General features: G+C 42.1%; 1 protein-coding gene across 1 annotated transcript in view; it reads right to left on the bottom strand.

Moving 5' to 3' along the window:
• The window catches only part of VTI1B (vesicle transport through interaction with t-SNAREs 1B), a 187,979-nt gene that overhangs the window by 128,163 nt on the left and 35,264 nt on the right, over positions 1 to 24,552 (bottom strand). The window lies entirely within an intron of this gene.

A 24,552-nucleotide genomic window follows, 5' to 3' on the forward strand; every position in this document is an offset into this window, starting at 1 on the left:
AAGAAAGCCGCCTGGTACACCACCGCTCTCCAAGAGGCCAGGCGCACAACTGGAGAAACACCAAGAAGGCCGAAAACTACTCCACCTACGAAGACGCCATGACTACCTACCACAACCACATCAAAACCACCAAGAGGAACTTCATCCATAACAAAATCCTCGCCAACTCCACCAACTCTAGAGAACCCTTCAGTGTCATTCAGAGATTCATCAAACCACGCAGCGAAACCGCAGATGTCACCCCGTACCAAGTCCTCTGTGACAAGCTTGGAGCCTACTTCCACCTCAAGATCAAAACCCTCTAAGACAACTTCATCGACCATCCTCCTGACACCACAGCCAGCCCCCGCCTCCCAAGGGCACCAGCCAACCCACCATCTCCAACTGGACACCGATTACGATGGAAGATACCGCCTCTACCATGAATGGCATCCACTCGAGGGTCCCCCACCGACCCCGGCCCTCCTCACATCTACCCCAGAGCAGCAGCCGCCATCACACCCAAACTGTAACGCACCATCAATACCACATTCGAAACAGGCACCATCCTGGATGACTGGAAGCGCATAGAAGTCAGGCCCCCGCTCAAGAAACCCACAGCAGCCCCCACCGACCTCAAAAACTACCGGCCCATCTCGCTCCACCCTTTCGCAGCTAAAGTAGCAAAGGAAATGGTCAACAGGGAACTGACACGATTCATTGAAGAGAACACCATCCTCCACCCATCCCAATCCTGATTCCGAAGCAACCACAGCAATGAGACCACCCTACTCGCCACCACAGACGACATCCCGGCCCTCCTGGACCAAGGCCACGCCGCAGCCCTCATCCTTCTAGACTTATCAGCGGCCTTCAACATAGTCTTTCACTGCATACTAGCCGCCAGACTGCATGACACTGGAATACAAAGAACAGCCCTGGACTGGATCTGATCATCAGTCACCGGAAGAAGCCAGAGAATCAGACTGCCACCCTTCCTCTACACCCCCACAGAAATCACCTGCAGAGTCCCACAGGGATCATAACTGAGCCCGACCCTCTTCAGCATCTACATGGCCCCCCTCGCAGCCATCGTACGACATCACAGCCTCAAAATCGTATCCTACGCCAACACCCAGTTCATCCTCTCCCTCACCCGAGCCCCCACCACCACCAAACAAGATGTCACAGCCTGGATCACCAACAGCTACCTTAAACTCAACGCCGAAAAAAAACAGAAGTCCTCATCCTTGGAAGCACCCCTTCAGCATGGGACAACACCTGGTGGCCGACTGACCTCAGAAGCCTACCTACCCCCTCAGACCACACCAAGAATCTCTGCCTCATACTCGACTCATCACTCACCATGAACCAGCAGGTAAACTCCATCACATCCAGCTGCTTCAACACCCTCTGGATACTTCGCAAGACCTTCAAATGGATCCCCCCAGAGTCAAGGAAGACAGTCACCCACGCGTTCATCACCAGCAGACTGGACTATGGAAACACACCATACACCGGCATCAACAAGTCCCTACTACGCAAACTCCAGACTATACAGAACACCACCGCCAGACTCGTCCTCTGCATCCCCGTCACGAACACATCAGCCAACACCTACGAAAACTCCACTGGCTCCCTGTGGAGAAAAGAGTCACCTTCAAAATCCTCACTCACACCTACAAATGCCTACACTACAACAAGCCCAAATACCTCAACAACAGAATCAACTACTACCCACCCAAAAGAAACCTCCAATCTTCCAACCTCGCACTGTCCGAAACCCCTCGCATCCACAGAGCCAGACCCCACTCCCCCTCAGCCCGTTGAGACCCTCACGGGTGAGTAACATGCTTACAATTCCCCTGATTGATTGATTAGGCAGGCTTAACATGACTGGAGTATCATCCACATACAAATTGACCTCTAGGTGTTGTAGGAGGGTGTATTAAAAAGCAGCAAGGACGGGATTGACCCCTCAGTGACACCACAGTTCAGTTGCTTAGGTTTAGAATAAAAAAGTTAGTGACATAGTGCGATCTGCTGCAGATCAGACAGAAATAATGTAATCCGTTTGATGATTTAGCAAGCCAGCCACAAACCCACTTCATCTAGGGTTTTTTCAGGATCAAATAATTTATGGTATTGAAGGCTGTTGACATGTCTAATGTACCAGAGCCCCAAAATCCTAACTGTTGACCAGACATCGAAGATCATCCAATACCAACAGGCTCAGCAGCTCTGTAGTATTCTGTAGGAAGCTGGCTCTGTATATACTATACCAAAATGAGGTATAGTGTGCACAGAGTCCAGTGTAACCCCAAAGGTAGGGAGAGGTAAAAGTAGCTAGCACCTTACTCTCTATTTGTGGTAGTGTGGGCGAGCAGTAAGGCTTTATCAGAGGGTAGTGTTAAGCATTTGTTGTACACACTCAATCAGCAAATTATGTCACACACTCAGACTGAACTCAGGCAAATTTTGTTTGCATAAAAATATTAATAAGTTATTTCGTTTCTAGAACCAAGCCAATCCTGGCATAGGTAAGTAAAATACGTGCATAGTAAAATCATATGCAATGTTTTATAATTGAATGAAAGTTCAAATGCAATTGGTTGAAATACAGGTAAGTTAAAATGTCGAAATTACTTTTCAGATTACTTTTTAAGTTACTTTTTTACAGTTGTAGTTTTTCAGGTTTTCATACAAATCAACTCCACACTTTAAAGGGAAAACAGTCAATGTATTCCTATGGAGAAAAATTAAGTTATTGGTTAACAGGTAAGTACTCGGTCTTTGGGGTCGAGTTTCTGGGGTTAGAACATGGGTTCCCCCAGGGTCGAAGATGCACTCTCAAAGCACCCTCAGCCGCACTAGGGCGGCCGGGTGCAGAGTGCTGAGGCCCTATGTTACCCAATGAGGGATAGGGGGCTTCCAGTTGGTGGCTGCCCAGGAGCAGGCCGCAGAGTTGTGGGAGCAAAGCTCCTGGTGTTAGGTTCAGGACAAAGGAAGATCAGAGTTAGCACCCAAAGCGGGACAGAGGCAGCTGGGTGCGGGGTGCTATTTTGGCATCGGGTGCAGTGTTGATTTCAATGGGGATTCTCCGGTGTCAACAACGACCGCAGGCTCGGACGAAGTTCTTCTTGAGGTGACCATCAGTTGGAGAGGTATGTTGGGATGCCTGGGGAAGCTGGGACGCTGTTGGTTGGGCTACTCAAGGCGGTGGGATTTCGGTTGCAGGGATGTCTTTAGGCATCAGGTACTCTTACCAGCTCCAGTCACAGGGATACTCCAGAAAGAGGCTGCAGGCTTTGCTGGGGAATTTGAGGCAGGTCAGAAATCACCAGATCTCAGGCCCGGATCACCTAGGAGACTTCCTCGTGGTATTGGGTCACTCGAACTCGGGCCTTGGGCGTCAGGTTCAGACTCGCGGATTTGGCTGGAGCCAAAGTCTGTGGGTGAGCAAAACCGGTGCTCACGGTAGACAGAGTATTTTCTGTGGAAGGCAGGGTAGGTCCTCAGGGTTCTTGAGGCTCCTGGCTGCAGGACACACCGTGATTTCGCTTCTGCAGCTTCGAAGTGGGGGTGCAGTTGTTTCACAGGATGGGGGCAAACCTTGCCCGTAAGAACAGTTAAACAAAGCCTAGCCATTGAAGTTTGGAGAAACTGAAACGTATGATTAGCTGGGCATAAGCCAGTCAGAAGCAGCTGAATGCTGCATCGAGAATGGTCTAATTCTACCTTTGAAAAAAATCAAAGTAATCACAGTTTGAATGCGGTTTGTTGTCATAGATAGGTTATCAGGTGTAGGACTTTTTTCTGTCTGGATGCTAGTACGTATTAGTAAAATCTTGTTGAAGAATTGCGTAATGTTATCATGCCGATGTTAGGCGTATTATAAGGCAGTTGAAGCAGACTGAAGTTTTGGCTAGGGTTGAGCTATGAATTGCCATAGTTGAGTCTCCTTGCAATGAGTGCTTTCGTGAATGTCTGTCTGGTGTCCTGTGGCAGCCACTTGAAAATCTTTCGTAGCAAACATATGATGTGGAAGCAGGCAGCGTTCACTGTGTTGACTAGTGCCATCATGATGAGCTTGTTGTCCCCAATGATTCCCAGATTTCTGACATGGTCAGCGGGCGTTGGTCCTAGCTCTGTCAGCCACTAGGTCTTGTCAGAGTTGAGCTTCAAGCAGTTGGTTCCCACCCAATCTGCTACCATGGTCATGCAGTTGGTGAAGTTGGTTCTGGTGGTGGTTATCTTGTCCGACATGGAGATGTGAGTTAAGTATCATCGGCGTAGGGGAGGATGGGGATGCCTTGGGATCAGATGATGTTGGCGAGCAGTGTCATGTAGACGTTGAACAGAATTGGCCTGAGGGACGTTCTTAGGGGGACTCTGCAAATCAGGTTCTTGGTCTCCAATGTGAAGGGTGTCAGTCTGACTATTTGGGTTCTTCCCATAAGGAAGTAGCAGATCCAGTTGTGTGGATCCTTGGATGCCAGTCTCATGGAGTCTTCTGATGAGCTTGCTGTGCAGACTGTGTTGAATGCCGCAGAGAGGTTATACAGGAGGAGAGGCACTGTTTTTCCTCTATTCAGGATGTTTCAGATGTCGTCAGTGGCTGTGATGAGTGCAGTTTCGGTGTTGTGATTTTCTGAAACCTGATTGAGCGTTGTCAAGTAGGTGGTTTAGTTCAAGGTGGCTTAGGAGTTGCTTGTTGATGGCCTTTTCTATCACTTTGGCTAGGTAGGGAACCTGGGAGATTAATCGGAAGTTGTTAAGTTGGCTCGGGTCAGCTGACATCTTCTCGAGGGGAGCTTTGACCGCTGTACGTTTCCAGTCTTACAGAAATGTGGCAATGTGATTGAGGGGTTGATGTGGGTAAGGATGTTGTGAATTGAAAATGCTCCAAGGTTGGAGACGTGGTGGGGACAAGGACCTGTTGGGCCTCTGAATGGATGGTCTGCATGATCATTACGATCTCTTCTTTGGTGAGAGTTTTCCATTCGGTCAGGTGGTTGTCATGGTTGGGGATGGGCTTTACTTAAGGCCACAGGATTTGGGCACCAAGGAGGCATGGTTGATTTTATTACATCACAGCTTAACATTCATACTACACTGAAAAAGCAAACCTTGTGTACTGTGCCCAGTGACAGTGAATTCTTGTATTTCGTAAACTATGGCCTGTGTACTAATGTTCTATACATTAAACAATAAAAACTGTTTATGTTAGAAAAAGCAAACCTATGGGACCTTGACAAATCAAAAATGCTTATAATGCAGTGATTCCAATAGGATTGTATATGTGTTTACACTAAATGAGGGTACTGCCCTTTCCTATCTAATGGGTGTACAGAAAGAACTCTGTTTAGGGTGCCTTCTCGTCTGCCAAGAACCAGAAGCTCTGCTGAATATCTAGTTTAATGTTAATAGACTGCTCTAAGGAGTCCAGTGCTCTCCAAAATGGACAATTAAAACAAGGTCAAAATGGCACGGTCCTTGTGGGGTGGCAGGGTTAAACATTGCAGATACAAGGTGCCAAATTGGCCTGAGCCATGTTTGTTTCAATATTACAGCTGAGGGATTTACACCTAAATGTCTGTAACGGACAATCAATGGAAGGATTCAAAATAAAGCATCAGTCTCATTCCACCCTTCTAGTGACCAGAAAGTAGTTAGCCAGTGGTATTCTAAATGTCCTGCAGTCTGGCAATATACTTATATGTAAATATATTCCCCAAGAATCAATCCCGAGCCTCTTGATACATCATGAACATGGGGCACTTGGAAATGTTCCGCACCAATTGTGACATCTGCTGTAACTGACAGCACAACTTTACCTTAATGTGTCTTCAGAAACTGACAGTGGTGGAATTACAACAGCATATTGTAAGCTACCCAAACAAAAGGTAACTAGATGGTTTCATCCCCCACTCTCTCCAAAACTGCAGAATCTCTTTGCTTTCACACAAACCACAGGCGATTGACAATTCAACCACATCACCCATACATTAAGGAAACATCACTAAGTCCCACAAGCCTCAAACTCAAATCTTTGAATATTATTCACAAACCCACACTAAGTTCAATAATCAGACTACATAATCTACACACACATTTTACTGGCTTTCCCATACAACCTGTAGCACCAACTGATTGATCCAGAAAGAACCCAAACCTTTCGCGCCCTTCTTCACAACAATGTGCAACAACCCTCCTCTCACATAAGACTGGACAGGATCCTCAAACAATCTGCCACATCCTTGTGCCTCTGCCCTCAAATCCATGCACATCTCTGGTCATCTACTAGTTTGGCCAACCATCTATTTCTTTGGCAGGTTTGTCCTGCAGTTTTGTTTTCAGTGTCCCATAGCCTGCACTCAGCTGGTGGTGGGCATCAAAATCCCATCTTAACTGCACATAGCTTGGTTCTGACCGTACACCTGATGCAACCTAGTAGTGTGTCCACATCTCACTATTTTAGTCGTCTGGTAGTTGTGAAGGCAGTGCCTATGTCTAACTACAAGGGAGGAGCTGCAGCACAGAAGGGAATCTGCACAATGCATGTCCGGGATAGCGTTTCTTTTAGAGGTGGTAATATCGTAAGCAGACACCTGCAGTTACAGAATCTTTAATGTGTGAATGAAAATCATGGTAGAAGTCTATGCTGGTAATATGCATTCAGTATTTATTTTTTCCACGAATACCTCTTTAAGGACACACACTTTGTCAAATTAGGGAACAGAGGCACAGGGATAGTGTGATGTGTTTAATTTCAAACAGCTTGTTAAGCTGGAAACCCAAGACTGTAATGCAGTACTGCTTGTTTAAGGGCCATTACAATATCACATAATATTTTTGTGGATACACCAAGAGAATAGGCACTTCCTACCCACCCTCCCTATGAGCAAAGTATCCAGTCAATTTTTTTTTTTAAAACTACAAGCATACTATAATTTCTTAGTTTGATTCTTAATACGTTCAATGTTGGACAAAATGAGGTCAGAGGAATGAGTTAAACAGCGACTTACCAAGCTCACACAATTTTGGCAAATGGGAAGGCTAGGACTGAAACAACATCCCCTGGCTGCACAATTCCGAACCAGCCCACAACTGGAATGGCAGTGATTCTGATAGAAAGGCCAAGAGACTACCGTACCTCAGGAAACAGGTCTGTGTTGTGCACCCGCCAGATTTATAATATGTAGGACTAACCTGCATTTATCGAACAGACATTACCATCTTGAAGTTTCACTCCGAACCCATGGCCTCCTGTGAATACCTTGGCATCTCTGTCAAATCTTAAGATAACTACTCCCACAAACTACATAGCCGCTAGGTAAGAACGCAGTATTTACAGACCAACTTATGGAAATCACCATATTTTAACGGAGCCCTGAACGAAGAAAGTCATAAACTTAGATCATCAGAACAGGAATGGAGACAACATCCCTCCTCCCAAATCCATCTCAAACTACTTCGGAAAGCTAGAAACTTCGATAACAAAAATGTTCTACAACCCAAAAAAGGCTTCTTTAAATCAGAACTAGACAATGCCAAGAACAGACCAAAGAAACTCTTTGAAATTCTATAACAATCTAACAAATTGGTTAAATCCTCTCTCTTGACCGCAAAATCACAGCTTAGCAGTGAAGAATTTTCCTCTTTCTTCACAGCAAAAACAAACTCCCTCCAACTCGAGCTTAACCCCTTTTGGTGCTTATTTATCTCTGCTTTCCCTGGGGGGCGCGGCGCGATCAACCCCCCAAAAGTAAAAAAATACGCGGTTTGTTAGAAAAACAAAACGGCGGCGATATTGGCAGGGGCCGACCGTGGGGGACATATTTTTTTATGTATGGATTTTTATATAGCGCAGACTTTACCCAAAGGTGTCTGATCGCTTCACATTAGTTTACATGAGGCAAAAGTGACAATTGTGAGCAAACAAATGCAGGAGGGAGCAGACAGTACATTACAGGAGGAAAAGGTGATACGTGTGCAGGTTACAGAAGCATACAAAGTACAAGTAGAGGTATAATACTGCAATAAATGGCAGATACTCAAACACAAGATCAAACGTTACGTAGGCAATGGTGGCACTTGTGCAAGTATCTAAAGCAAACAAAATGTAAGAGTAGAAAATAGTGTGTTACAAGAGAAAAGTGACGTGTGCATGTTACAAAAGAGTATCAAACACAAGTAGAAGGATAATACTGCAATAAATGGCAGACACTCAAACCACAAGAATACACAGGAGGCACTTACATAGTCATGGAGAATAGAATTTTCTATAATGGAAGGTGTTCCTTCAGATAAAAGAGAGCGTGTATTAAATTTGGAAGTGTCTTTGAAGGTGCAGAATTTTGAGGTCAGTTTTGAGTGCCTGGGAGGAGGTGGTGGTCCGGAGCTGAGGCGGAAGTGACTTCCAGATTCTCTATTTTTTTTTTTAAAGTACAACAAAAATGGTACTGATATTAACAGAGGGGTCGGTCCTTTTGATCAGTGGCCGACCCCCTGTGGGGGACATGCAATCAAGTATGGGGGCACAGTTGATCATTTATGTGCCTGGATTTTCCTGGGGGGCGAGATCGCCCCTCAAATATTGAAAATAAAATGTTGTAAAGAAAAATGGTAGTGATATTGGCAGGGGGTCGGTCCTTCTGCTCAGTGGCCGACCCCCTGTGGGGGCAATGATGAAAATATATATATAGGAAAATATGGGCATTTCTGTGGGGTCCGCCATTGGCTTCCAGGAGAGCCATAGGCATGCACATAGCAAAGTGCATATGTAAAGTTAGTGGTTACTGCTTCTGTGCCCTTTTGTTTTTCGTGCTTTCCCAGAATAAGGACTCAAACTATATTGCCTTTATGATACACCATGTCCTGAATAATGTAGCATTTCCTATAAACTGATGTACAAATATCTCTGTGCAATGTGTGTGTGGTGTAAAGTACACTGACATGGTACACTGGTGTGAGTGTTGCTATAAAAGTAAATGAATCTGAGACACAGTGGTTATTGAGATTTGAGGGGCACTATGGAGCTTGTGAGGGAATCCATGGCAGAGGTGGTCTTAGGTGGGCTTCCTTTGTGCTATAGCTTGAATTTCATTTGGAATAGTAAAGCGGTGATATCCCAACAAAGCCCTGGTCCACCTGGAAGGGCGCCTTTTCTCGTAATGATTCATGTTGATATATATATATATATATACTACCTACTGGCGGTCGCCAGTAGGTATATATAGTTAGGATTTTTTCTCTATGGGATTTTTGAAAATTCTATGTCTAATAACTTTGGCGTTTGTGGACGGAATTGGCTGAAATTTTCAGGAAAATGGAACATTTTGTTTCTGAGCAGCCCCTGAAAATTTGGGGGGGGTTCGTCAAGGGGGGGCCGAGAAAAAAGGGGGGTCCCAAAACGCGTTTTTCCCATGTTAATTTCCATAGGGTGGTTGGCCTCACTTTTAGCCCGAACGGCTGAATGGATTTGCACGAAAATTGGCAAAATTGTAGGGACTCTTAGCCCGATGTGCCTTTGCTAGGTCTCAATATATGTGCTCCTGTGAATTTTGAGTAAATTAAGTTTAAAAAAAGATATATATCTAGAGCCGTGCCCCGGTACGCGTACCGGGAGCGCTTAGGGCGCGCCACGCGACTTACGGACGGCAAGCTGATTGGTTCTCGGGTGTCTGTAAACATTCGAAACAGTCCGCAGCGGCCGCCATCTTGTGTCTCGGTAGGATTGAGACACAAGAGGTGGCAAAAATCAAAGGGGGAAATGAGAAAAAGGGGGCAGGGTACACCCCCCTGACCCCCTAGTTTTGATGTGGGGGCCATAAAAGGGTCCCGCGGCTAAAAAAAAAAATTAAAACAAAATTCGATTTTTGCAGGGGGCGCACCCGGTACGCGTACCGGGGAGCGTACCATGGAGATAAAAAAATGACAGATTTTTTTTCACCAAAAAAATAGCATTTTTTTATAAATTTGAGGTAGTTCTGAAAAGAACTTTTTTTTTGATTTTGTTGTTTTATATTTTTTTTAGACTTTTTAAAACAATTTTATAATTTTTGGGGATTTTTGTCAAGGGAAAAACAAAAAACAGGGATTCCAAAACTGCTCAACAGGAGCAAAAAAATGTGAAAATTTAGGGACTGTCAGGGCAGCGGTGTTGCTGTTTCTTTATGGCAATGAGTTCAACACTCTGCTCCCCATAGCAGAGCAGTTCGTCACACTCCGTGCACAGAAATTTGATGCCTGCAAACTCTGGCTGTATGTTAGGGACCATTCTTCTACGGGATGGTCCCGAAGGTGTTGCTCCACCAGTGGAGGTGCTGCCGCCATCTGTGGGTAATTTCCGTGCCAGCTCTCTGACACTCTCCCTCGCAAAGTTGTTTGGGTGTCTTCTTTTGACATGCCTGATTAAATTGGCATTTCCAAAACTATATTTTTTCAGAGGATTGCCTCTGGATAAAGTACTACCACATATTTTGCAGGTTACTTTGGGAGCGTTGACTTTTTTTTGTCCTTCAGGGATGTCATAAAATTTCCAGATGAAATGGGTTTTTTTCTTCTGCCTAGGAGGGTCCTCCTCTAAAAATGCCTCGGAATCACTGCTGGATGACTCTCTTGCAGCCATTGTTGTAGATCAGGAAAGTAGGAGATGAAGATAGTACACAGAACAGCTCTTGCTCTCTCCAAGTACAAAGCAATAGTGAGAGAAATGGGTGGGTTTCACACAATTTGGAAACAAAAAAGTTCTGAACCAATGAAAAGTGTTATTTTGAAGTCACATGGTTTGACGCGCTTACGCTACGCGACTCGGGGCGCGTTTCATAAGCGCATCGGGGCGTTTACGTTGCGCGATCGTATGCGCTTCCGGGTGCGCTAACGCGGAGCGCCATAAGACGCATCTCGCGGCTACGCGATACGTGTCTTATGACGCAAGGCGTGGCGGCTACGCAAAACGTCACGATGTTGTTTTTGTTCGCGGCAATAGCGCTATCGGGACGCTCATCAGTACGCGCCCCGAGGCGCGCCGCAAGATTGCGGTTACCCGTGCGTTCACCGGTCCGCGCCCCAGGAGCGCACCGAAAAGAATTAAAAAAAAAAAATGACATAATTATACAATATAAAATTCGCTTTAAAATTTATTATTTTTTTAAAAATATAAAGATTTGCTATTAAAAAACCTATGAAATTCACTGAAAAAACCATAGGTTATAGACCATATATAGTTAGGAATTAGCATTTACAAAACCTTGCAAATTCACTGAAAAAACCATAGGTTATAGACCATATATAGTTAGGAATTAGCATTTAAAAAACCTTATTTTACTCACACAAAACCATTGAAATTCCATATATAGTTAGTTGCACTAACTATATATCGCGCACCCGCAATCCACTGCTGATGATGTCACATATTACATCATTCATGACATGGTCAGTGACATCACTGATGACATCACTGATGACATCTCAAATGACATCACTGATGACATCACTGATGACATCTCAAATGACATCACTGATAACATCTCAAATGACATCACTGATGACATCACTGATGACATCACTGATGACATCACTGATGACATCACTGATGACATCACTGATGACATCTCATTTGACATCAATGGCCACATCACTGATGGTATCATTCATGTGACAATATAATGCATCTCCTCATACTTTAATATAACCTCTGTTACACCCAGTGTTAAATACAGAATATAATTTTTTAAACCATTGACACACCAATACTAGTTACTACATACGCACTCACTGATTCCTATGTCTACACACACATTCACTCATTCACCCATACAATCATTCATACATACAATCACTCATCTTTACAACACTATCATATGCACTCATACACCTATACAGACACTCACACTCTGCCACTGATCCATGGAGTTACTCACACACCTAGTCAGTCCTGTAAAGAATCAATCACACTTCCATTTTCTAATCTATACAGTTAAACATAGAGTACCTTACATTTTCAAACATATACTAACACATACTTACTCTCTTATACAATCATTGATACAAGAACACATTGATCTGCACAGAGTCACACATCTCCCAGCCAGCCACATACACACTCAGTCTCCCATACAAATACTTGGACAATCAATCAATAACCCATATAGTTACTCATATAGCTACTGATCAACACATGCAGCAGTTTACAGAACAGCAGACATAATGATGCACAAATTAGGACAGTTTAGTCACTAACCCATGCACTCAGTAAGACACATTTAATCACTCACTCATACAGTCAGTCACGCACCTACTAAATCCTTCATCCAGACACTTATACATCTACTCATTCTTCAATATGTAAAACATATTTAAACTTTACAGAAACACACAGTCAATGGATGATGTCATCAGTGATGTCATTTGAGATGTCATCAGTGATGTCATCAGTGATGTCACTGACCATGTCATGAATGATGTAATATGTGACATCATCAGCAGTGGATTGCGGGTGCGCGATATATAGTTAGTGCAACTAACTATATATGGAATTTCAATGGTTTTGTGTGAGTAAAATAAGGTTTTTTAAATGCTAATTCCTAACTATATATGGTCTATAACCTATGGTTTTTTCAGTGAAATATATATGTATCCATATATATCCAACGGAAAATTACTCCTTCTGGATCCCTCCGATCCGTGGAAGGTGGCGTGCACGCCGGCGGAGTTACTCCGTTTTTTTTTAGACGAGTACCGGACCCTAAGGAGGGGACGATTCACGACGAGGGAAACACCAGTACCCAAAACCAGGGGACAAGGGGGACGAGGAAGAGGACGCGGAAAGGGAAACGCAGAAACAGGAAATCGCGGATCAGACAACGGTGGCAAAAGAGGCAAGGGACGTGGCGACATGGGAACCAACAGAGGACGCGCCAAGAAGGGAAAATAATGGATGACAAAATGGTAAATAGTACTATCATTAACCTATCCAAAAGAGAACTCAACATGATGGAAAAAAGGACTTTATGCCTAGGATTATCCTTTTGCCCCTCTTCCCCATCCAGGTACACAGACAGTCGCATTGATTTGTTTAAATACACCCGAAAATTGAAACTCAAAAAATGGTTTAAGTTGAAAGGCCAATCCAAAGACACCCCCAATACTGTTTCTGATCTATCCAATGTATGTAATTTTGACATCAGAGACAGTGAGACCTTGAATACTGTAATTGAATTAGGTATGAATGAGAATGATGAGCTGGTACCCATCAGTACCACGCAACTCCTTTCTGATTTAGATATTTGTACTGACACGGCAGCAAACACTGACTTTAGAACTAAATCTCAGTTTGTGCCGATTTTACCACACGACAGTATAGACACTTTTCACGAGTGTGTCAACAAGAGTCTTAATGAATTAAGACATAAAAAACAATGGAAGGAAGAAAATCAGAATATGACATTCAAACAGAGACAAGCCATCAAATCCCTTATGGAGGATGGCAACATTGTTATCCGTCCAGCAGATAAGGGGGGCAATATTGTGGTCTTAGATAGAGACATGTACATTGATGAAGCGACCAGACAACTTTCTGATAGCCGTTTTTATGAGACGATTGACACAATACGATATCATGAAAGCATTACCATTTTGTGTGATTCCCTCTTGGAATGGAAAGAAAGAGGTATTTTGACATGGGAAGAGTTCAAATATTTAAAATGAGATTTTCCTGTACTACCTGTACTTTATTTGTTACCTAAGGTACACAAGATCAACACTAGACCGCCAGGGAGACCCATAGTGTCATCCAGGGGGAGTGTATCAGAGATGGTATCTAAATACATTGACTATTTCCTGAGAGAATCTGTGATGAACTTAGCCAGTTACGTAAAAGATACCAAAGATTTTTTGAAAAAGATTGAGAACCTAGAATGGGATACAGACTCGATATTGATAACGTTAGACGTGCAGAGTCTGTACACCATAATAGACCACGATCAAGGACTCAACGCCTGCAAAGAATTTCTGAAAGGCAGACATGTTAGATTTAGAGAACACACTCGTATGATACTAGATATGATAAAATACTGTTCACAGAATAATATCTTCATGTTTAACGGAGAATTGTTCAGACAAGTGAGTGGTTCGGCCATGGGGTCATGTTTTTCGCCCAGCTTTGCGAATTTGTTTCTGGGAAAATGGGAAATGGATATACGCAATGACATCAATTTACAATCAGAGTTCAAGAAGGTATCTGTATGGCTGAGGTACATAGATGACCTTTTTATTGTGTGGAAGGGCACTATGGGAGAAGCTGATATCTTTATTGACAAACTCAACCTCAATGACAGGAATATTGTCTTAAGTGGCAATAAGAGCAAAACTGCAATAGAGTATCTTGATGTCAAAGTCGAGATAAAAAATAGTAAGGTACACACTTCACTATTTCGCAAGACCACTGCAGGAAACAGTATACTGCATGCCCTCAGCAGTCACCCAGATAATCTGAAATGGAGTATTCCGTTTGGTGAACTGCTGAGGGCTAAACGCAACTGCAACACTACCCAGGGATTTGAGGAGGAAAGTGTGATCATGATGAAGAGATTCAGAGAGAGAGACTACCCTGAATGGGTTCTTAAAAAAGCCAGGACGAGAGCTAACACCATAGACAGAACTGAAACCATCAATGATAAACCAGGGGAGGATGACAAGAATGGAGAAACTACCAGACTCATTCTCACATATAGTTCAGATGCCCAATCTATAAAGAAAATCATAACCAAGAATTGGGATGTTCTTAAATGTGACAATGTATTAGGTGCAGATCTACCCACTAGACCTAGTATCACCTACAGACGGGGTAGAAGCATACGTGATATGTTGGTTCACAGTGACATTACGGTATATCCACCAACCAACATAGAGGGCATTGATGGTTTCTACCCTTGCGGACACTGCAAGGCCTGTGCCAACAGCAAATCATGCAAGGAGGTCACTCACAATGGGATTTACAAAAGAATTACACCCTTTCTCACATGTAGCTCCACATTTGTTATATATGCTATTATATGCACGTGCAACAAATGGTATATTGGCAGCACAATGTGCATGGCCAAGAAAAGGATACTGGAGCATACGAGAGCCATCACGAATTTTGATCCCAAATATCCGGTGGCTCGTCACTTCAGAGAAACTCATTTCTCTAATGTGAAGGACTTAAGTTTCATCGTCCTGGAACAAATCACAAAAAATCCTAGGGGCGGAATAGAGTTCTCAAACTACGCCAAAGGGAGTCCAAATTCATTATTGATTTCCAAACGAAAACCCCAGGGGGAATGAGGAGTTATCGGTACATCTTAAGAACTAACATGCATTGATATATGTTGATGTCTCCTCCCAACACCAGGGCTCTGGTGTAACTGTTTACCTCCTTTAGTCCTTTGCAGCTTCTTATGTAGTTCGTTCTTTCTTTTCTCTTTGTATAGTCAGTACTGTCAGTTCTGATTTTTTAATGTATACTTTGCTATGAGTAGTCCAAGTAGCATTGGTTATAATCATGTTTTTATTTGATCTTTTACAGGAATTAGAGAAGGGGCCCTTTCACTCACATATCACGTTCACGGGACTCCTCCCCTTCTCTACATTTTCCTGTTCACATGGGCACTGATATGCTTGCTAAACGGGAGACCGGCATGTGAGGGTAACTTTTGATATATTGGATTTATTGGATTACCATATGAATTCTGGCACTTGCCAATACTCAAGGACAACATCGGTGACAGTGGCACTCCTCCTTTGTTGATTCTGATATACAGGACATACGCAAGACACTTGTCTATTTATGATGCTACAGCGTAGTATGATTTGCTCCTCTCCCCCCTTTTTACTTTGCCCGTCCTCAGTCACAGTCATGTTAATATTGGTGACTAATATGTGAGTTCGCAGGGCGGAGTCCCGAGACTTCTCGGGTCAAGATGGGATCTTGTATCTCATGGTTTACTTTCGGTAATTATATCGCATTACAGTGTGATTATACGGGGAGTAAATGTGGATAATAGGACAACAAAGTTAATTATTTTCTTTCTAATTTATTATTTGCAAATGTGATTATTTGTTGACATAACAACTAAAACATTGTGTTGGTTTGTTTAACATTTTATTTGGCGTGTCCGTGATATTATATGCCAAACCTTTGAAAATCACCCTTGCCGTAGTCCCATGTTTGTGTTTACTACACTGTTCAAGTTATTTAACCTATGAACTGCAAGCACTCATTCACGTGATCAAGCCATTTGTTTGGTGAAACGCGTTGTGAATAAACAGCACTTTACGGATACTGGCATACTCCTCTTTTGTCCTGAGAGCGCGCTTTATCTTTTGATTTTTGGTGACAATATATATATATATATATATATATATATATATATATATAAATAAATTCAGAAACACAAAGGATGCTGCACTCCAGAGATTGGTTTCAGCGTTGCTTTATTTTCACCACGACAGGTGGTGGTGAAAATAAAGCAACTATGAAACCTGTCTCTGGAGTGCGGCATCTTTTGTGTTTCCGAATTTCAATATCTGGTAAGGTTTCTATCCGTTGCTGCCTGCACCAGGTATTGAGCGCGCTGACATTTTGAATTGTTATATATATATATATATTTTTTTTTTTTTTTTTTTTTACAGAGATATTTCTTAGTGTTGCAGATCTGTATTATGTAGTCAGCTAAGTGGATTAGTAAAGCCACACAGTAGAAACACTTTGTAACAGATTAAGTGTATGTGAGAGAGGGGCTATGGAGAGAGGAGGGGCACGTTTGCAAGAATGGTAGTGGGCACAGTGTGCAATTGTAAAGCACACGTTCACCTGTAGGCATCTTGGCGCCAAAATGATGGTCGCACTGGCTCCCACCAGCGCTAAAAGGCTGCGATGATGGGTTTGTGGCAAGGTAAAGTAATTCTGTGTCTTTTTTTCTCTCTTTCTTAGACTTTTTGCAGAGCGTACTGATTTTGCAAAGGTAAGGTGACTTCTTTATTATTGATTTAAACAGGTTACTGTCGCACACACCCACTTACACCTTAAAACCAACAATCTATCTGCCTTCTACATAGGTTAGTGACTCATTGTCCAGCGATTCTGAAGGAGACTATGCCAGTTGTGCTGTCCCTTTGCCAGCACAGTCTGTGCAGCAGGACACCCGTAACCGGTTACATCAACCCAGAGTGCAGGCACGTGCGGCTGCAAGAACAGACGGAGTGCTGTCTTGGCAGCCTCCCAATTTAGTTCAGCCCCAAATTCCGCCTTTCACTGGCGATGCTGGATGTAAAGTAGATACAGCAAATTTTTTGCCAATTGACTACTTCCATCTCTTTCTTGGGGTTGACTTCCTAGACAAAATTGTGCAGCAAACAAATTTGCGTGCCGAACAATTTCTGATGGAGCAAGGAGGCACTCTTGGGCCTCATTCTAGGGTGCGCAAGTGGACTCCCACTTCTGTAGAGGAGTTGAAGAAATGTTTAGGCCTCACGCTTAAAATGGGGGTAGTGCATAAACCAACCTTGCTATCCTACTGGTCTACTCGCACGGTTTGGTTAACCCCCATCTTCGCACCATACATGAGCAGAGATCGTTTTTAGGTCGAGCTGACGTTAGCATTCATGCGAAGCATGAATGTGTCAGCTCGACAACTTATGTTGCCCGTATTTGTGAGAGTGGACACCAAAGTGTCACGAGCTTTCCCAGTGTCGGATTTCACCGCGGGAGCGCGCAGCATTGTCTGCAGTGGCAGTGTCAGTTTCGCTTTTTTTATTACTTTCGTTTTTCCCGAGGCTGGCTTGGAATGAACAGGCTTGCTGTGAACATCATGAGTAATTATTTTTAGCTGTCTCGTAATGAACATGCACGCTGGGATTCCTTTTAAAACACTTCTTTGTAAAGGCACATTTATAATTATCGGAAGCATCACAGTGAATAAATGGGTCAAGCTGCTGGTTTATTTATTTATTATTTTGAACATCATGAGTAATTATTTTTAGCTGTCTCGTAATGAACATGCACGCTGGGATTCCTTTTAAAACACTTCTTTGTAAAGGCACATTTATAATTATCGGAAGCATCACAGTGAATAAATGGGTCAAGCTGCTGGTTTATTTATTTATTATTTTGAACATCATGAGTAATTATTTTTAGCTGTCTCGTAATGAACATGCACGCTGGGATTCCTTTTAAAACACTTCTTTGTAAAGGCACATTTATAATTATCGGAAGCATCACAGTGAATAAATGGGTCAAGCTGCTGGTTTATTTATTTATTATCCGAGGCTAGCTTGGAATGAGCAGGCTTGCTGTGACGGCAGCGTTAGCTGTCAATGCAATGCTTACATTTAAATAATGTTGTCCATGTTCGCGTGCACTGCGTGTGTGTTTTCATTAGGAAGTAGGCGGGTATCGTTTACAGTAAAGGCACATTTAGCGTTTTTTTATTCCGTATTGAGAGCATGACAGTGACTATTTTAAATAATGTCATGCCTCTTTCTGTGCAATGCCTTTGCGTCTTAAGGACTTGCTAGTCGGATAATCTTTTGTTATACTCCTTTGGCGCCACTCATTTAAATGATGTTATTCCCGTTTGCGTGCAGTGCGTGTGTGTTATTCTTATGAAGTAGGGTGGTAGGCTTTTACAGTGAAGGCACATTTAACGTAATCTTTTGTTAGACTCAGTTGGCGCAACTCATTTAAATAATGTTATCCTTTTTGCGTGCAGTGTGTGTTATCATTATGAAGTACGCTGGTAGGCTTTTACAGTAAAGGCACATTTAACGTTTTTTATTTCGCACTTGCTAGTCGGATAATCTTTTCTTATACTTAATTGGAGCCACTCATTTAAATAATGTTATCCCCATTTGCGTGCACTGCGTGTGGTTATCATTATGAAGTAGGCTGCTAGGCTTTTACAGTAAAGGCACATTTAACATATTTTATTTCGTATTGAGAGCATCACAGTGACTGCTTTAAATAATGTCATGCCTCTACTAGCAATGCGTATGCATCCTTAGCACTTGCTAGTCGGGTAATCTTTTGTTATGGCGCCATGCAAATATCGAGCACTTTGGATGTAGCTCTCTAAGAGGTGTTACTTTCTTTTCTTTGCCGTTTGTGTATTTGATGTAGTAGGCGCCATGCAAATGTAGAGATTGGTTTCTTTTAAAAAAATAGTGCTGCCATCTTAAAAAGGTGTGCTTTAGGAGCAATTTCCACTATAGTGGGAAAGTTTGCAGTAGGCTTAGAACAGCGTGATGTCTAACTGGTGCTAAACGATAAGTTAACTTGCCGCCGTCTTGTCTGCTGTTTTCGATTTCAAAGCAAAATGTGGCATCATGCAAATTATTGCTTTGTAGAAACTATCATCCCGCAACTACAACTATAGGCAGCCACTAAAATATATCTTCTTCTAAATATGACACGTTAAATATATTAAGTGCATGTTCTTACAATTACAAACGTTACGTTTTATTTTTCGTAAACGTGTCTACATTTCCCACTAAAATATATCTTCTTCTAAATATGACACGTTAAATATATTAAGTGCATGTTCTTACAATTACAAACGTTACGTTTTATTTCTCCTAAACGTGTCTACATTTCGCAGTAATTACGTACATTGTAAAAAAGGAAAATACTTTATTTAGGAGCTCACCTTCAACGTTTCTCTCATTAAGGTTTAACTACAAGTCGTTTTCACGCAATACTTTTGGTGCATGTCATTTAGGATTACAAAGTGAAATTGGTATGCTTTTAAACACTAAAATAAGATTATTCTAAAGGGACATGTCGTAAACATCAAAAAAAGACTCTTTGTTTCGATTTTCAAGAAATGTGCCTACATTTCCCAGTAACTGGGTAGATTTTAAAGAAACGAAACTCCTTACATTTTATAGGCCACCTTTAACCTTTCCTTCACATTGACGCTTACCAGACAAGTTCTTTTAACACTTGTGGCCATTTTCACACTAACACAATGCATTTCGTTCCTCTGCGCCCGTGGCATTTTATTACACCAAACTTTCCTATCTCATGGTAAACAAAGGTACTTAAACAGAAACCTTGTTCTCATGCAAAGCACATGTTACTTGACCTCTTTCACAACAAGCTTTTGCCTCGTTGAGTGCGGTTGTTTTGGGCTCCTTCTGCAGTATCGTTGGACGTTCGATTTACGCTGCTTATATTTCAATAGGTAAGTTTACTTATATATTTTTCAAACGTATATTATTTGCAGTTTGCAATGGGTTTCAAAAAAATAATTATTTCCTGCATTTCTCTATAGCGTCTGCTGCCCGAGTTACCTTTTCCGAAGCGAACAGCGGACAAATACTGCTCAAGAAATAAGTTTCACAGCAACAACGTAAGTACTAGCAAACAATCGTGATAAACTTTGTACCATAAATAGTAATGTTTTGGCTTTGTAAATTATATATATACACCAACTGTTACTTATTGCACTGCTTCTAAAAAACAATATTTTTCAGTTGCCGCGCTTCCTTAATAAATAAATTAGCTCTGTGCGCGATGCTTTTTTATGCTTTTTTTAAACTCCCCGATGCTCTTGCTTCTATTTACACAAATAGATACTATATCTTCAATAAAAGAGCCCTTTCTCCTATCCGCTGTTAAAATTACTTGCATACGATTATCTCCTTCTTTTCTTGCCCTTCGCTCTATGACTACAGTGCCCATCACTCCGTCCCCCTCCCCTCCCAGTTGTGCAGTGTGTTTCTTACACTTCTTTTCTTTTACATGCTCCATATTTCAACATAACAAACACGCATCTCTCTTTACTTCACCTCGCATTTCTATATGCCAACTGCGCATATCTAAGACTAACGCTGTCCTGCCCATATTTACAAGCACATGATTATATACAACTTTTCTTGCTTTTCCTTCTCTGCTTCCAACTAACTCGCTCTTTCCTTTAACATGCTATCGCCTAGCTCTCTCCCGTCTGTACCCTCCCTCCTCCCCCAGCTACCGCACCTAATCGCTACAAATTTCCTTTTCATAGCAATATTTATTTTTTTCCTTCCGCTTCGCTCCTGCTTTCAGCTGCCATCGCCCAACAGACCCCCCCCTCTTACTGCCTACTGCTTTTCTTACTAGTTTTAATTACACGTATATAATGCCTCACAACAAACATGCCCATCTCTACTCCCAGCTCGTATTTTTTATGCGCCAAGCTGCGCACATCAAAATATCGGTGCAAATACTTCCTAATTGTTCTATTAAAGCGCGCTTCCTTAATTAATAAATTAGCTCTGTGCGCGATGGTTTTTTTATGCTTATTTTAAACTTCATACGCCAACTGCGCATATTTAAGCCTAACGCTATCCTATCCATATTTACAAGCACAGCATTATCTACAGCTTTACTACTTTTCCTTCTCCGTTTTTAGCTATTATTATTTAAGTCCTCTCCTTTCGGCTTCCGCCCTCTCACCACTTTAAATTCACGCGTTTACAGACTTTATGCCACTTGCTCTCGCCTTTTACCTATCACTATCTAGCTCTATCCCCCACTCAATTACTCCATTTAATTGCTACATATTTAGTTATGAAGCAATATTTACTGCTTTCTTTCCGCTGCCCCCGCTTTTACGTACTATCGCTTAACACTGCCTCCACCTCCCCCCTCCTACTGCTCATTGCCCTTCTTTTACTAATTTAAATTACACGTTTATAGTACCTCACAAACACAAGCCCCTCTGTACTTTCATTGAGTATTTTCGACTTGCCAAGCTGCACACATCTAAATAACTGTGCAAATACTTTCTAATTGTTCGATTGGAGCGTGCTTACTTCATTAATAAATTAGCTATATGCGCGACACCCTCGCCTTTCCGCTGCCGCCCCCTCCCCGCTTCAAATACACGCATTTCCACATTTACTGTCGCTCGCTCTTTTCATTAACATGCTATCGCCTAGCTCTCTTCCCCCTTCCCCCCCCCTCTCTTCCCCAGCTACCGCACCTAATCGCTACAAATTTCCTTTTAATGGCAATATTTATTTTTATCTTCCGCTTCGCTCTTGCTTTCAGCTGCCATCGCCCAACCGACCCCCCCCCCACCCCCACCCCCCCACCCTCTTACTGCTTACTGCTTTCCTTACTAGTTTTAATTACACGTATATAATACCTCACAACAAACAGGCACATCTCTACTACCAGCTCGTACTTTCTACGCGCCAAGCTGCGCACATCAAAATATCTGTGCAAATACTTCCTAATTCTTCTATTAAAGTGCGCTTCCTTAATTATTAAATTACCACTGTGCACAATGCTTTTTTATGCTTACTTTAAACTTCATACGCCAACTGCGCATATTTAAGCCTAACGCTTATCCATATTTACAAGCACAGCATTATCTACAACTTTCACTACGCTTCCCTCTCCGTTTCCAGCTATTGTCACGTGAGTCCTCTCCTTTCTGCTATCGCCCTTTTATCACTTTAAATTCACGCGTTTACAGACTTTATGCCACTCACTCTCGCCTTTTACCTACCACTATGTAGCTCTATCCCCCACTCGGTTACTCCATTTAATTGCCACATATTTACTTATAAAGCAATATTTACTGCTTTCTTTCTGCTGCCTCCGCTTTCACGTACTATCGCTTAACCGTCCCTCCCCCTTCCCCCTCCTACTGCTCATTGCCCTTCTTTTACTAATTTAAATTACACGTTTATAGTACCTCACAAACACAAGCCCCTCTCTACTTTCATTGAGTGCTTTCTACACGCCAAGCTGCACACATCTAAATAACTGTGCAAATACTTTCTAATTGTTCAATTGGAGCGTGCTTACTTAATTAATAAATTAGCTATGTGCGCAATGCCTTTTTTGTTCTTACTTTAAACTCCCCAATGTCCTTAATAGCATTCGCCTTAATAAACACTGCATCTACAATAACAAAGGCCTCTCTCCTGTCCACTGTTCGTATTTACTTACATACTATTATCTCTCCCTTATCTTGCGCTTTGCTCTCTACCTACAGTTACTATCACTTAGTCGTTCTCCCCTTCCCATAATACACTGTTTTTTTCACTCCTTGTCTTTCAGACGGTCCATATTCCAACATAACAAACACGCATCTTTCTTTACTTCACGTCGCATTTCTATATGCCAACTGCGCATATCTGAGCCTAACGCTGTCCTGCCCATATTTACAAGCACAGGATTATATACAACTTTTCCTGCTTTTTCTTCTCTGCTTCTCTGCCTTACTTACATATCATTATTTACATGTTTTCTTACGGTTCAGTATTTGCTTCTACCTGGTATTACCCCCCCCCCCTTCCCGTCCCTTCCTTATGCTACCGCCTCCTGCCCGCTCTAAATTTTTGCGCTATTTACTGCATTTATACTATTCGCTTTCTCCTTCCAACTACAATTTTACAGGCGTACTCCTCCCTCATCGTTCTTTTCTTGTACTTCGTACTTTATACGCGGCAAAATGCACACATTTAAATAACTGCGCAAATACATTTAAATTATTGCATCACAAAAATACATTATTACATACAAAGCAACATACACTTACAATTGTATACCACATCACTCTTTTATACAGCCTGCATAATATTAATAGTAATATTCGGCAAAACACTTTCATAGCATCTCATATTTAAATGCGTGCTAGCATTATTATGCAAAGGCTGCCCTTTATTTAGTATGTTATCTTATTTATTGCTGTTGCCCTTTCTTAAAGCAACATAAACCTATAATTGTATACCACATCAGTTTTTTACACAGCACACATAATATTAATCATAGTTTCCAGCTAAACACTTTCATAGCATTTCGATTTTAAATGCGTGCTAACATTTTATGCAAAAGCCAACCTTCATTTCGCATGTTATCTTATTTACTGCTGTTGCCCTCTTTCCGCTTAATATTCACTTACAAAGCATCACTACATTGTTTGGCGCTATCCCATTCGCCTTTAGCTATTATCACCTAACTTCCCGACCCCCCCCCCCCTTCTCTTATCTTTATACTGCTCAATGCTTTTATTTTACTCGTTTATTTTCATACAGTCTATATTATAACATAACAAGCCTGCCTTTCATTCCACCTAGCCTTAAAATTTCTACACGTTAAGCTAAACACATTCATTTAATTAGAAAATACGTTTATATTATTACATTACAAAATATATTATTAAAACGCAAAGTAACGTGCGCTTACAATTATATGCAATTATATACTCTTACATAACAGTTATTATTTCAACAAACACGTTCGCATTTGCTCGCATAAACAGTAAAGGTACAACAGTAAACGCCTAACGCTGTTCTATCTATATTTACTTACATAGCGTTATGTGCAGCTTTTCTTGCGCTCGTGTCTTCGCTCCTACTGATTTTTATCCATCTCCCCCTCCCTCTTACTACTACCGCCTCCTGTCTGCTATAAATTTGCGCACTAACTTACATAGCGTTATGTGCAGCTTTTCTTGCGCTTGTGTCTTCGCTCCTACTGATTTTTATCCATCCCCCCCTCCCTCTTACTACTACCGCCTCCTGTCTGCTATG

Source organism: Lissotriton helveticus, chromosome 9 (genome assembly GCF_964261635.1).
Source record: "Lissotriton helveticus chromosome 9, aLisHel1.1, whole genome shotgun sequence".
Classification (NCBI taxonomy): Eukaryota; Metazoa; Chordata; class Amphibia; order Caudata; family Salamandridae; genus Lissotriton; species Lissotriton helveticus.